Source organism: Arvicanthis niloticus, chromosome 26 (genome assembly GCF_011762505.2).
Source record: "Arvicanthis niloticus isolate mArvNil1 chromosome 26, mArvNil1.pat.X, whole genome shotgun sequence".
In the NCBI taxonomy this organism is placed as follows: domain Eukaryota; kingdom Metazoa; phylum Chordata; class Mammalia; order Rodentia; family Muridae; genus Arvicanthis; species Arvicanthis niloticus.
The window spans coordinates 5,938,730-5,954,659 of NC_133434.1; the positions used below are offsets into that span (position 1 = coordinate 5,938,730).

Genomic DNA, 15,930 nt, shown 5'->3' on the forward strand with positions numbered 1-15,930 from the left:
GGACACAGTCTTTACCAAGGTCCTTCTGGTCTGGCCTAACACTATTGGGGGGGGGTGTCTTATTTTAAGGATGCATTGCCTTGAGGGAGCTGGGTTGCACTAAAAATAAAATTCTTCCATGGATAACTGTAGTTTTGCTTTTTTTTTTTTTTTTTTTTTTTTTTTTTAAGAGTTTAAGGAAACCTCCAGTGATTGTATTGAGGATTAGAGATAGAAATTGCTGTTCTTTCTTTAATCTCTGCAGCGGTCCCCAGGCTGGCAGGCTGGATTTCACAGGAAGGAAACACACACGGTTTGTTTTGTACAAGAGTCATGTTCGCCAAATAGTCAACAAACATCCAGTGAGCACCTCCGATATCCAGCCCCTTCCCTCAGGCCATCTCACTTAATCTTCAGAACAACCCCATAAGGATGTGTGATTTAAGACAGTAGCTCTTCTTAGTCCCACTTGAGGGGAAGGAAAGAGCAGTATTCCGCTGTATTCCGCTATGGCCAGTCACGATTCAAACTCAGGTCAGCCTATCTTTGACACACTACGCAAGCTTGCTTTGTTTAATAGAAGGATCAGTTAAGGAAAGTTACTAGAACCTGGGGCCAGAAAGGGTGGAGAATTCCATATGTTGTCAGGTCCTCTGTCTGAGAGTATTTGTAGAAACTGAGCCTATACTAAACACAACATCAACCTCTATATCTATATATGTCATATATGTATATGTATATGTATATGTATGTATGCATGCATGTATGTATGTATATATGTATGTATACATATGACTATATATCACAGGTATGTATAGCATAACTCCACCTCTCCCTGCCCCCTACCACACACATGAACACATAGACTGTAGTCCTGAGCTGGGGCTGGGCTGGGACTGCCAGTCCTGGCCGGAGAGGAATGTATTATCTTTGAAATATAACCAACCCCATGATGGAGAAGTTGTCTAGCTAGTGCCCTGGAAGCCGATACAGTCCTGTGTTTACCTCTGTGCTCGGAGAGCCTGAACCCCAGGTCTGTGGCAGGTACCTGCTCTCTCTGTGTTTGGAAAACAAATGGTACTAACTGGATGGATGACAAAGGCCAGGCAACTGGCACAGCTCAGCGAGGTGCCTGTCATCCTGACTCCAGAAGAGCAGGAGCTTGTAGCACTGGGCTACTGTAGGAACTCTAGGGGCCCATGTATGAGACCTTAAGCCTTTTTCTTCAGGAAGTTTCGCTGAAGAGCTTTGCACAGAGCACTGAAGAGAAACGTGTTCTGCCCTCAGCTTGCCTGAACATCTCACTGGCAACTCTGCACCAGGCAGCTCATTTTAGCTCAAGATTTTTCTGAAGACTCCTGCTCTCAGGAAAGCAGAAGAATGGTTCCACTCTGCCTGGGAGTTAGGTTGGCTCGTGCTGGCCCTTCCCAAAAGCTAGAGCTAAACTTTTCAGAGGAGATATGGTCTCTGCTCCCTGAACCTCGGTCTCAGTCTTCCTCCACCATTGGAGATCCCCACGCACACAGCTCCCTGATGTCCCAGGTTAAGAGGGGCGGTTAGAAGCTGAGCCTCAAGCAGCCTCAGGAGTCTAGGGGCAGGTTCAGGCTGTCATGAGGTGCATATCAAAGCTGGAGTTTAAAAACTGTACTGGGAATAGTGCAATTATCTCGCTTCACCACATTTCTCAGCCCCGACTGAGGTTTAATTAAAGCCAAGTAAAAACACAAAGTCGCCATTTCAGATATCACCCCACTGCATGCTGGTAAAAAAAAAAAAAAAAAAAAAAAAAAAAGGAAAGGGAAGAAGAAAAAGAACCCTTTATCAGGGACTTAAATTTTTTTCTGTAGGTATCTTCTGGCTCTGTTGGATATTATTCCTTCATAACAGTTCCTTTAAAGAAAAAAATATATTTAATATATATGTATAAAATGAGTTAATCCCCCCATAATCTCCTTGAGTTGTACCTAAAACACAGTTTCTTGCAGGTGACCTTTTCAGAAGAGGCTGTTACTATGGCAACCGCATTGTTTGATTCCGTCAAGAGAAAAATACTGCATGGAAATGTATTTAATTTTGCTTAATTTGATGCTGTATTTAACACTTGCGCAGGCTGAAAGGAGAGAGGGATCGGAAGGCAGAAGGTAACTCATCAGGGCCAACTTCACCTTCTCCTAAAGAGCCAAAGGACGCCTCGGTTGCCATGATTCACTGGGGGTCTGCTCTTGGTCTCCAGATGGGGGCTAGCTTTTCTCCTTGTTCCATCTTCAAGTATTCAGGATGAAGTAGGCAAATCAGTTCGTGATACAGACCCTTAGATGTGGAAACCCCTTGGGAGAGGCACTATAAATTGAATAAAAAGGCAGCACATAGCCATGATGGTCTGTGGGTAACCAGTTCTGCTGCTCATATCTGTTTGACTATGAAGACAATGGAATCCAAAGACCTCTCAGAATGTCTTTCATTGTTAGATCTGTGAGACCCTGGGAATAAATGTGGTATCCTCTAGAAGGATTTGGCTTTGTGGAAGTGTTGCCAGGCAGAGAATACTCAGTCAGTGATTCAACCATTTGACCAGCACAAGGCCAGTCCAGGAGATGTCACAGGTTTTAAAAGGTCGCCTCACCCATTGTGTTTCCTGGGTCTACTTGCTGCTATACAGGTGTTTTTCCAAGCAGACATGGAAGTCCTAAAGCAAGATAACCTAACATACTCCATCCAGGTGTCACTATGAGTGACAGAAATGACACAAATACAGTTTCCAGTGGTCCCTGTAAACTATGTCCCTAATGGGGGCCATCACGATAAGCACAAGGCTAAAACAGGCAGAGCCATGTTGTGTTCTCCTAGCTCGGCCAGCACTGTGACTTCTCTGGATCTCTTGCCTCTTCTGTCTCCCATAGACATACAGTATGTGCAAACTCTACATGTGCCTCTGTTTTGAATAGACTTCGTAGCTGATGACCTTGGACGAGTTATTTCTCCTCTTTGGGCCTCATGTTCTTTACCTGAAAATTAAGCATTAACTGCGAATGCTTAAAGGCATCTTTGCCGTTCTCCTGATGATGATTATTATGTCAATACTAGTATACTTCTAGGCGTGAGCTGTCCACGTCTTTAGCCATATCAGACACACTCTAGCTGGCCATTTCCTTCCCCAGGTCTCCAGCTGAAGGCTCAGATACACCCATCACACACAGAAACCAGTGTCTTCCATTGGCAATTTTTGTATCTTTTCAGGATGGGCCTAGCATACCTGAGTTGTTATCAGGACTCTACTTCCCAGATGGTGCACTTTCTGCACTCTTCATTTGGAGCTCGAGGCTCATCTGAAGCATTCCTCATCATCTCTCATGATAGCCTTCATACATATGTAATACTGTCGCCCAACCATCCTCTTATCCAACATCCTCTTACGCATCCGCCCCTCACTCATCATGAGCTTAGCACCTGGATCGCTGGCTCTGTCAGCCCCGTTATGTTAGCCCCATTGCCCTACAATCATTCCTGCTGTCATCGTCACAGACTTCATAATCCATGAAGATGGACCACCCAATGTCCTGTCCTAATTTATTTGATACACTAGTTTTTGTTGTTGTTGTTGTTGTTTTTGTTTTTTGAGACAGGGTTTCTCTGTATAGCCTTGGCTGTCCTGGAACTCACTCTGTAGACCAGGCTGGCCTTGAACTCAGAAATCCGCCTGCCTCCCAAGTGCTGGGATTAAAGGCGTGCGCCACCACCGCTGCCCAGCTTGATACACTAGTTTTAATGAACATGTGGTTCATCCCCATGGCCATTCCTTAGAATGTCACGCTGATCACTGAGCCACCCACCTCTGAAAGTCCACTTCTGATTCCATTAGAGTTAGCTGTTCTGACATGCCCAGCCCAGCCATCCTCAATTTTACTTTATTAAAAACTACCCCTTGGGTATCCATGTCTTTCATTCCTTGTGTGTGTTCACCCCCTCTGTATCCAGCACAGACTGTACAATCTAACACTAAAAAACTACTCCTTATCAATAACTTGAGCTTCCTGCACCTCCTTTTCCACTGTCCCACCCTGGCAGGACTCCAGCCCTGGGATCTCACTCACTTATTCAGGGCCTGTCTAGAGCAGCTGTACACTGCCAGAGACAAAATGACACAAATTTGCTGACTAGAGTCACTACCTCTATGACCACAAATCTCACTCAACACTGTCAGGGGAACCTACTACACTTCCCTAGAAAATTCAATTTCCCAGTCTCTGGGGAAGCCATCACACTTCCTTCTCCCTCCCTCCCCAGGTCTCTAACATTCTCCTCCCCAACTCTATTTCTGGCCGATGACCTTGCAGTATATTTCATAGACAAAAGAGGATTTCTATGAGATGAGAACTACTTCAGTCTCCCATCAATAACCCTTTTATTGCATCAACATCAGAACCAAAGTACTCTGGCCATCTCATACCCCAATCACAGTGGAATCTGTACAAGGTCAGCACTTTCACTGTGCTTGCAACCCACTCTTCTTGCTATCTTGAAGACTTTTTAAAGAAAATATTTTTATTTTAATTCTTGAAGAATTTCAGGTAATGTATTCTGATCATACTCACCCGTAGGCTTCCTCTAGCTCCTCCCAGATCCACAGGTCCTCACCTCTTAATCCCCTGCTCCAACCTCATATCTCTTATTTTTAAATAACCCAAATGGTTCCAGTTACTGCTGGGCACATACTACTGGGTATGGGGCTAACAGATCAGCCTACCAGGAGACACACCTGACTCTCCCCCTTCCAGAAGCCATCGGCTGTCCCCAGTTGCTCAGTTAGGGATAGGTGGTCATGAATCTCTTTTTACTCCAAGCTAAAATGCTTGGATGCTCAACTGTGTTGATCTTGTGCATGCCTCCTATAGGAAATTATAGCTGCTATGAGTCTGTGAATGCCGTGGTCTTGTCATGTCCAGAAGACACTGCTTTGCTCTGATCCTCCATGACTTGAGCCTTTTGCAATCTTTCAGCCCCATAAGCCTTGGGGAGGGAGTATGAGGTAGATGCCCTGTTTGTGCACTTTGAACAAGGACTTTTTCCAAAGGCAACTTTTCTGTCTCTTCCTGCATTGCTGTTCCCTCCTGTCTGCATACAAACAAAATCTCCATATTGTCCAATGCATGAGCGCTCCCCCAACTCTACTTCCTCCCCACTTCCTGACCTTGTTTGAGTTCTTCCTCCCACCAAGCCTGTACAAAGGTAGCATCTACACTCTCATGTCTACTTTCTCATCTTCCTTTCTCTCTCCAACTGATGACTAGTGATCAAGATGGTGCGCAACTCACCATGACAAAGCAAGCCCTCAGCTCTCTGTCCCCATCTTCATTTCCCAGCAGCATTTGGCATCACTGCTCAATTGCTATTTCTCAGAAAACCTTTCTCCTCCAGCTTAGCCACCCCACCCATCCACTGTCCCCCTAATTCATCAGCATTCCTGTTGTCACTTTGTTAAAACAGTGGAACCCCATTCCCTCTTTACTGTCTCTCCCCATGTGTTTTATGGCTTTAAATGCCTTCTCACACACTTGCATCTCTCAGGCTGACTGCTAACAGTTCTTCTTCCCAGGTTCTGACTATGAGTACTCAGTTGTCTGCTTGGCATCCTGACCTAGGTATCTCAGAAGTATCCCAAACTCAACATATTCAAAGCTAATTTTTATTTTATGTCTCTCTGCCTCTAACCTCTATACCCACTCAACCAAGCTTCCTGAACTAAGTGAAAAGCGCGTTCACCATCCGGTTAATAAAAGCCCAGAGTCGGTCTTGGGTCTGTCGTCCTCATTCCCCGTGCTCCTCATTAGATCTTCTTGTTCCACTCCCACCATAAGAAGGAATTCAACAACCATGTTGTCTTTACTTCCACGGCTAAGACCAAGCCAGCGGGGCCTTCTGCCCGGCTCCCATACACTCATAGCAATCAGACTTGTGCTTCTATGCCTGGCAGCTCTCCTCAGTCTTCTCCTCCAATAGCTTCTGCTTCAATCAAGCAAAGATCCTCATGTCTTTGCATGGACCCCTAAAATCCTCTGTATAGCCTCTCTGCCTAGAGACCTGATTTCTCTTTTCCCCTCTCTTGCCCACTAATTCCCTAGGCATAGATTTTCAAAAATTTGCTCTTGCTTTTCCTTCAACTTGATATGCTCTGCCCTCCTGTCCATACATGGCCGCCACCTTCTCATCCATCCCCTTCAGTCCCTGCATCTCGTTCTCAGAGAGCCTTTCCAATCTCCAGCGCTCTCCCACAAAACACTTCTTTGCCACGACTATTACAACCTAGGAACTTCTTATTACTACATTTGTTTTCCTTGTTTATTCGCCTTCCTCCTCCACTGTTAGACTGTGGAGTATCTGATTGCAGGAACGCTGTCTTGTTAAGCATCAGTCTTTCTTTCTATAACAACGCCTTGAACACTTTACCTGTTGCCTGCATGAGACAGTTTGCAGCTAGCTGTGCTGCCAGCCCTGTCTCTGAGCTCCAAGACTGGTCTGTCCTATAATCAGAGCAAAGCAAGAGCTTCCATTTATCCTAACATTCCCTAAGACTGCCAATCACCAGTCCTAACCCTAGGGTATTTGATGAAAAAGCCTAACAGTCAAGAGAGCAGCCAGGATGGCCACCGCCCACGAGGTCTCTGGTCAGATCTGGCTCAAGGCCTCTTTTCTACAACCTACTGTCTATCCCACACTGTGTGGATTGCTTGCAAAGCCTTGTCTACATTCTCAGAGCTGTGAATACTGTTCAGCCTAATTACTATTTTGATAAGATAATAAAAAAATAGGAAAAAAACCCCAAGCAAACAGAAAGCCGTGATTTTATGAAATGCTGCCCCATGGAGCAGTCCATGGGACTAGCACTGTGAAAGCATGCACCACTTTCTCCACTCTCCGTTCTAGTAAGGAAGTAGACCCAGGTGGGGTAGGCTTCTATAGGGTTTGGGTTACTACAACCCTGGAAGCCTACAGAACATCCTCCCCTAAGGGATGTATTTATTCAAAGTCATATAATGACAAACAGGTTTGGAAGGCAGGCCTCCCAATTCATAGGAAGCCACAGGGTCAGGCCTTCCTCGCCTCATAGTTCCTTTCTGTTGTAGAAATATGGTAGAAAAAGCCAGGTAAATGGTGGCACACGTCTGCAATCCTAGTTCTTAAAAAGGCAGAGAGGCTAGAAAGATCCCTTCTGTCATCTCCAACTCAGAGAACCTGGGTCACATACGAGCTTATCTGTAAAATAAAATGGAAAAAAAATAGATCACGAGGCACTTTCTGTCAACATTTCTCTATCTAGCCTAAGGCTGAGAAATATTTCCTTTGTGTCTCTCTTGGCAGAAAGGGCATCTTGGACAAAGGACGATGGAAGCCACATCATGTCCTGACTTGCCTTCCCTCTGCTCTTCCTGTTGAGAGGTCTTTAGCAGTCTCCACTTTTCTTGTTTCGCCTGCCTGCCTGCCTGCCTGCCTTTTCAGCTGTTTGCTCAGAAGCTGGGCTCTGTTTGCTGAGCCCTTGTTCATTTTCATATTGCCTGGGATATTTTTCAGCTCCTCCCCTGGGCCTTTGGGAGAACTTCAAGTGGCGAGAAGCACACGCTGGGCTATCAAGGTAAACACCCCCAATGGCCTGAGCCCCATCTGGGGGAATCTGTTCACCTTACTGGCTGCCTCCTGCCTTTCATCTGAGCTCCTGAGATGCTGGGTGTGTTTACAGGCAGACAGGCTGCAGAGTCTCATATCCAAGACTATAGCACGTAAGTGATGGGCAGTGATATCTAGATATCTAGGACCGATGGCTTGCTTCTCATTAAGGTTACCATCCTCGCTGGGGTCAGACTGGAGAAACAAAGAAGCAGAAGGCAAGCCCCAGTCTCTCACTCCTGGAAACTGGTTTTTGGAGCATTGGGTTCCTCATTGCTCTTTTTGTAATATATAAGGCTCCATACTAAAGGCACTAAAAATGGGGAACAATAAGGGAACGCCCTATGAAGAAAAGCTGAGCTATCCCCGCATCCTTTTTAACTTGACAGAATTTAAGCTTAAAACCAGCCTCTTTAATGCTTGCTCTGGTTCCATTAGAGAACAAGGCCTAGATCCTCTGCATTGTGGAGAAAGGGCATTCACTAAAGAAAAAGAACAGTCAAAGGAACAAGAGACACAAAGGCAAGGTCTGAGCTTAAACCCTGATTGTCTGTCTCTTCGCTGTGTGTCAGTCACCTACGCTGTTAAACTGGGACAACAGACTCCATTTGAGTTGAGGTGATCATTCCCTAAGATGATGTGTTCATGGGCTGGCCTTGGTAATTAGTAACTGGTTGTCTAGGTTTCGGGTTTTATTCATCCATTAGATCAAGTACTTAAGGATTCAGAGTTGATCATATTGAGACAGACTTACAGAAAGGACCCCCCCCCCCCCCCCCCAGAGCTGTCCTTATGCCTTTCTGTTCTCTGAGACTCAGAAGTACCAGCATTTTTCTCTATTTGAAATGCTCCTCTCTTCACGCCTCCATTCAGTTTGTATCAAATATTCTAGGAGAAGATGCCAGAGGCCTGGGTTATTGGATGTTTGTCGAGTTCAATAAAAGGTACTTGGTGGCTCCAGGCTAATGATGTTTTCTGGTTTGTCACTGTAACACTTAGCTGGCTATGGCACTGCCACCCCAGGCAGTGGACATTAGGAAAAGCAACAGCAGGTTTTATTAACCAAGCCAAGGGACTAGAAGTTGCATTTGTCATAGGGGATGTGGCAGAGGTGGCTTCTTGTCAGAGATCAGGCTTCATCATAGAACCTTTAGAAGTCAGGCCATTTCTAGGCTGGGTGCTAAGCAGTCAGGAAACAGCCTTGAGCTATGAGCTGAAAACAGTCTCACAGAGGCGGCACTTTTTTTTTTTTTTTAATAAGCCTTATATTCCTGTTTCTTAAACGCACCGTCAGTTTATGGCTAACATGACACTCACTGAAACACTAAACAGATTAGAAATCAGAACCTCTGGAAGGAAGGGGCTGAGTCTGCTCTGAAACCCAAGTGCCCAGCACAGTGTCCTGAGATGTGGTACCTCCTCAGTACAGAGTGAATGAGTGAAGGGAGCAGTGGGCTGGGGGGAAGAACCACATTAGTGCTCTGACTTAGCTGGAGGCCGACCCATACAGTGACCTAGCAGCAAAGGCCAGGGAGATCCAGTGAAGAAAGAATTATCAAGGACTGTGTCCAGGCACTATTCCGGTTTGACACAGTTCAGAGGGAGGTTTTGTCTGTCTGTTTGTTTTCAATTTATGTGTATGTGTATGCATAAATATGTAGGTGGGTACCAATGGAGAGAGGAAGCAGGCCTTGTGCCTTTTGGAGCTAGACTTGCAGGTATAAGCTATCTGATGTGGGTGTCAGGATCCAATATCCAAACCTTTGATAGAGCAATTGGCATACCTGACTGCGGGGGCATCTATCTCTCCAGACCCCAGAGAATGATTCTGAATGTCTTATCAGATTGAAAATAATGTACAAATGGCAGCTTGGTCTTAAAAGTAAGACAGAAGCATAGTTTTTGAAATCAGAGTAAAATGATCAAGAGGACTAATACAGCTGTTGACCATCATCCTAATAAAGGAGGTCAGAATGCATCCTAGATCCCGGATAGGACCTAGTCCTGTGGCTGTCCCTGTAGACTGGAAACAGCAAGTCCTTCAAATGTTTATGCTACAAATTCCAAGATAGAATCATCAGCTCCTCTAAAAGTCTCAGAGGTGGAGCCATAGACATGATCCCTGAAGAATCTTAGGTGTCACCTAAGCGGAAGCTAAGCATCTTTGGTTCCAGCCAAGTGATGGCACCTGATATACCTGAAGACCTCTCAGGTCAAACATGAACCTCTCTCGGCAATAGACAGGCATGGTAGCACAAGCCACCTATAATCCTAGCACTTGTGAGGTCGAGGCAAGAAGTTCAAGGTCACCCTCAGCTATGTAAGGAACCAGCCCTGGGAGAGTTGTAAAGTTGCAGGCTTTTGATCCCAGGACTCATGAGGTAGAGACAGGTATATCTCTGTGAGATCAAGGCCACAGTGAGATCTTGTCTCTATAGAAGGAGGAGGAAGAGGAAGAGGAAGAAGAGAATAGAAGGAAGGAAGAAAGAGAAAGAAACACACACACACAGAGAGAGAGAGAGAGAGAGAGAGAGAGAGAGAGAGAGAGAGAGAGAGAGAGCCAGCAACAGTGAAGTAAACTAGCCCCATAAGTCCACGTCCAGCAAGGAACAAAGAGCTGGTTTCCAGTCCCCACATTTCTTCTCATTATCTTATTTTTGGAGACATGAGACTCACCATTTGTTTTAATTTCATCCTCAGTGAATCTATAACAGACCGGCAACGTGTTAGCTGTAAAAGACTTTTTTTTTTTTTTCAAGCCATGAGTTGTTCCTCATTATTCTCTGCCACATGAAAAGAATTATCAAGAATCTGGGCCACAAGTAGATGGATGGCTTTTAAGACTGCGAATACACACTGGATGATGTCAGGCCTGGGGACACTGACGGAAGATAGTTAAAGGCAGGAAAGGCCAGAAAATGCCATATTAAAACTGAAATCAAACCCTCAGAGTCTAGGCCCTGAAGGTGACTCATGGTGAAATATGTCATGGTCGATTCAACCGTTTTTCCCAAAGAAACTTCCCCTAACTGCAGAGGGAGGACCACACTGCTGCCAGGAGAGAGGAATGTAGGTCCGAGTCATATGGTTTTCAGGATCCCTCCCAGGGAAGAGTGGGTGGTGGTAGCTGCAGTGTTATTGGCGAGGTTGTGGCCCATGGGAATCCATAAAACTAGGAACACTGAGTTACTCAAATATTAGCCATGATTTCGTAAAACCTGGGGGTGGAGCAGCACTAATAGATTCCCAAAGATAGCCAGGAAGTGAGTTCCGCCGAAAAGGGCAGCTGAACAGCAGTGTTGGTAAAATATTCAGGGACTGCATATTCTCACCTCCACCACCCCCTCACACCATATTTATTGTTACATTTCCAGCACTTACCACAATGGCCAGCACACGTAGAACACTCCATAAATATTTGTTAAATGAATACATGCATGAAACCCAACTCTAGGAAGCTGTTTGTGATCACGCCCCAAAGCCAGGCCTTTGTGAGGACCCATTCAGATTCCAACGATAGAATCTGCTCCCATGAAGCTGTACCAAAGGGCCCACGTCTGCATGCTCAGCAGCCTTTCAGATGCATGCCACCAAGGACAACTGAAGGGACCAGCACCAGCCCTGCCTGCCATTCTAGAGAAGACAGGAGTGAATCTCTGCCTTGTTTCCACACACTCCCTTCCAGCCCCACTCCCACTGGACAATTGATGCCGCCAGCTTCCATCAATCAAATGAATACAAGTAAAAAAAAAACCAAACAAACAAATAAACAAACAAAAACCAACCAAAAGTCCAAGGGGCTTCAGTGGGGGATACTTTGTCGTACCTGTGCAAGTGTTGTCAGTCAGGCTGGATTCCCAGCCCTGCCTTTAACTGTAGCCTGTGTGCTATGATTGGAATTAAATGACATGCCAAATTAAAGAGTTATTTTTTCTAATAAATATTTTGCACAGGATGGGTTTATAATGGCATTAATTATTTATGCTGCCGTATAGAGAAAGCATAAATACGAAGAGAGGGGAGAGAGAGAGAGAGATCAGATGATTCCTGTAGGAGAAATAAAATGAAAATTTCCATCAAGATGATGAATACCTGAGTTCGAACTTCGGGGCTGGGCCTGGGGGTGGGGGGAGAGGTGGAGAGACGGGGACATCTCGAGAACAAATCTGACAAGCGTTATGAAGGAGGCTTTCTCGAGCGAGGAATATGTTAAAAATGAAAGTGAGTACAGAAACTTTAAATATTTAATACCTGCATTAATTCTAATTCACACTTTCTTTATTTTTCAGATTAAAAATTTACGAGAAGTTCCCATCTCTTTCATCCTTCTCGTCCCACGGGGCACTTGGCGGTCACTGTTCCTAGGACCGGCTTCAGCAACATTTGGGTCACAAAGGGAACAAGGACAGTAGCCCCTCCTGCCACCACCACCCCACCACCTCCCCGACACCTGCTATAAAACTGGCTCTATCCCTAACTCCCCTCTGGAAAGCTATTGTTGTTAGATTTCTGGTGCTAACATGACTGATGGAACCAGAGGCCATTTCCTGGCCTCCAGCCTGCCCCAAGGAGACCACGGAGTTCTGAGATGACACGGCCAAGTTGTGCATTTAAAATGCCTGCCCAAGTCTTGAACTGGAGGGTACATGTTAGAGCCACACCAAACTGAGGGCTCCTCCAAGCAAGAGACTTTTGTCACATGCAGCCAGGAGGCCCCTCTTCCCTCACAGGTGTTTTTAGTCTGAAGCTGATAAATAGGTTTTATAAACTGTCCTGTCACCACAAGCCAGTGTTGACCTGGGTACAGGAGAAGTAGCTTTCACTGCTGGGAGAGTAACTTTTATATTAACCCAGCTTCTGCCCCTGCTCTGGAGAAGCTGGTGAGCAAACACAATGTCTGCATTTCTTTATAAAGCTCTTTCCCACACTCTTTTGGACCACTGAGTCAAACTTTCATTTTCCACAGGCAAACCTCGTGTTCCAGAAGGTCCAATCCCGCCCCCCCCCCCCCCATCCTTCCACGGTCTCTATGTGGCTCCTACAGCATATGGCCTCCAAGGCAGCAGGCAGTGAAAGAGAAGGGAAACTGGATTAAGGGGTGTTACTTAAGTGTGACTATTGTATGTGGGGTCCCAAGCTATCAGAACTACATAGGCAGATGAACCTGGATGCCTTACCATGTCCTTACTCCCCATTTCACCTCAGAGACTCTGGGTTGGGCCCAGAGAGTCAAAGAATGGCATTTTTCAGGAAGTTCTAAGTCCTAAACAGCTCTCTGACCCTTAGGCTACTTTAAATTCTTTCCTTTTCTCCCTTCACCTCATACAGAGCCTTGCCACCTCCAAACACACACACACACACACACACACACACACGCAGGCACACCACTTACCACAGATTCCTCCTCAGAACACCTTCATAAATAATGCTGATTAGGTCCTTCTCCTAATGAGGCCTCTGATCTCAGGGAACTTCATACCCCTACCCACTCTTCCTCCTGTGTCTACTGATTCTGTAAATCAGAGAAGGTGACTCACACATGCTCACACACTCAGGCTCCTTTTGTCAAGAAGCTGGGTAGGAAATCTCACCAGAGTGGGACACAGAGCTGTGGACTGGCCCCAAGAGATGTTTGGAGCTGGTATCTCTATTCCCAGTTACCTGCATAAGTCAGGTTGTCCCTTTCAGTGGAAAGAGCAGAGTTTGTAATCACCCCAGTTTAGAAACTGGAGAATTCCTCTAAGCCGTACCTTCTTTCTCACAACTGAAAGAGTCCCACCCATCTTAAAAGGGAAGGAGAAGAGGTCCTCACCAAATATTGAGCATGAGTACATAAGAAGGACCAGCTACCATCACAATTCCTTTCCCATCATGCCTCCAGGACCTGAGTATCTTTTTGAACCCATGTCTTAATTCCTAAGGGTACCATCCCAGGACAAGAGTGAAATACTCATTCATACAGGGACATGCATACAAACATATGGGGATGTTTGATACGCCAGACACAGCACATAAGCGTCCCTCTGGGGTTGTGACAATTTTTAGATGATGTAAGAAAGAAGAGAGAAAACAGAAGAGACGGAGAGTTAGCCAAATAAGGACTTGGGCCCAGGTCTGCGCAGTGCCTGATAACTATGTCAGATACTGGGAGGACAACATCAGTCCTGACACATTGAGGGGATAAAAATGTTTTGCCACCAACAGCTCCAAACAGCTCCTCTCTCAAACACATAAAAACCAAAAGTCAGGACCCGACTTTTGCAGGCATGACACTTTAAGACCCTGATACAATCTAGACTTTCTGGGATTGTCTATTTTCCCCTGTTTGTTCTTCATTTCTTGGTTGGTTTCATTTCTTCGCTCTTGTCAACTTGATACAAGCTAGGGTCATCTGGATCTCGATTGAGAATTGCCTCCGTTAAGACTGGTCTGTTGGCAAGGTCGTGGGACATTTTCTTAATGATTGTGCTGTAAAGGCCTGGTCTACTGTGGGCGGTGCTGTCCCTGGGTAGGTTGTTCTGGGATGTATAAGAAAGCAGACTAAGCATGCCACGAAGAGCAAGCCAGTAAGCAGCATCCCCCTGTGTCTTCTAACTCAGCTCCTGCCTCTAGGTTCCTGTTCTGCTTGAGCTCCTGCCCTGACTTCCATCAGAGATAGTTTGTTTCCTGGTAGTGTAAGATAAAAAACTCTTTCCTGCCCAAGTTGCTTTTGGTCATGGCATTTTATCACAGCAATAGGAAGCCAAACTAAGATAGAAATTACTAACTAGAATGTCAAGCAGTGAGTTTTCTCCTGAGGAATCTTCTCCTTATATATAAACTGGTTTCTGCTGCAGAAAGGGGGCTCATGGCTGCTGACCTGGCATTCTGTGGTTTACATGCAGAAGGAGAAGCTCTGTGAGGCCAGGAAGGAGGAAATATGGTGCAATACACAATTTGTAAGTTTTTAAAAATATTATTTACTTAATGTATATGAGTACAGTGTAGCTGCCTTCAGACACACCAGAAGAGGGCATCGGATCCCATTACAGATGGTTGTGAGCCATCATGTGGATGCTGGGAATTGAACTCGGGACCTCTGGAGGAGCAGTCAGTGCTCTTAATCGCTGAGCCATCTCTCCAGCCTGAATCATAAGTTTTTAACTGCATGCCACTCTAGTGGCAGGATGAATTCGTATGCTGTCTTTTTCCCACTTGGGTCATGAGTCATCCTTTTGTCTAGTGTGTCCATGTTGTACACAATACCCACCCATTAGTCACTCAGCAGCTGGCTAAGTTTTCAGATGAGATGTTACCCTACCCTAATGCCTCTGTTCAAGAAACCTTTATTTTACTTAATAAGATCCCAAAGTTTAAAAGTAGTGACAAACTGGCCATTTCAACACAATACAATTGTTCCATTTTATTGTTACTGTTAACACCTTGTTGTGCCTAGTTTATAAATTAAGCTATGTCAAAGTATGTACATACGAGATGAAACATCGTAAATATAAGTAGCACAGACATCTTCTTCTACAGGACCTTGAATATCTCCGAGGAGAAAATACTCTCTCCTTCTAAGAGGACAAACTCTCTGAAAACAGAAATGTGATCTGTTTAATTCATAAACCTACTATTATTTTTAAAATAATCTGTTTTAAGATAACTGATGGCTCCTCTTGAATCACCATCTAGCTTCTTTAAAAAAAAAAAATGGCAGCACTGTTTTCTGACTTCTCTCTTACATTTTTTTTGCCCAAGGAAGATGAAAAGCTGTCAAGTAAAAGAAGTCAGGACTGGGGGTGTACTGACATGGTGGAGCTCTTACCTAGTACGTGGCATGTGTACATTGCTGGAAGTGACGCAAAGAAGTGAACTAGAAAAGCACCGTGTCACCTTAGACAAGCACTCTGGTTCAGTTTTCTCCCCTCTGAAGGTGAGAACTTACCTCCTTGGGAAAGGGAATTAATTCTCCTCAGCTCACCCCTCTAGGCAACTCCTGTAGACCAGCCATTGCCCCCTAGAGAACAAGCTTTGCTTGGCTAGAATTCTCTCTCTCTCTCTCTCTCTCTCTCTCTCTCTCTCTCTCTCTCTCTCTCTCTCTCTCCCTCCCTCCCCCCTCCCCCCTCCCTCCCTCCCCCTTCCCCCCCTCCCTCCCTCCCCCTTCCCCCTCTCCCCCTCCCTCCCTCCCCCTTCCCCCTCTCCCCCTCTCCCCCTCCCTCCCTCCCCCTCTCCCCCCTCTCCCCCTCTCCCCCTCTCCCCCTCTCCCCCTCTCCCCCTCTCCCCCTCTCCCCCTCTCCCCCTCTCCCCCTC

At 45.6% G+C, this 15,930-nt stretch overlaps 1 protein-coding gene and 1 long non-coding RNA gene across 4 annotated transcripts in view; one reads left to right on the plus strand and one right to left on the minus strand.

Annotated features, from left to right (window-relative positions):
* Pknox2 (PBX/knotted 1 homeobox 2) overlaps positions 1–15,930 on the minus strand; it is a 297,178-nt gene that overhangs the window by 148,166 nt on the left and 133,082 nt on the right. The window lies entirely within an intron of this gene.
* LOC143438788 (uncharacterized) lies at positions 11,931–15,547 on the plus strand. Its single transcript, XR_013107416.1, has 3 exons — positions 11,931–12,518; positions 14,475–14,576; positions 15,379–15,547. It is a non-coding gene; the product is annotated as an uncharacterized LOC143438788 (long non-coding RNA).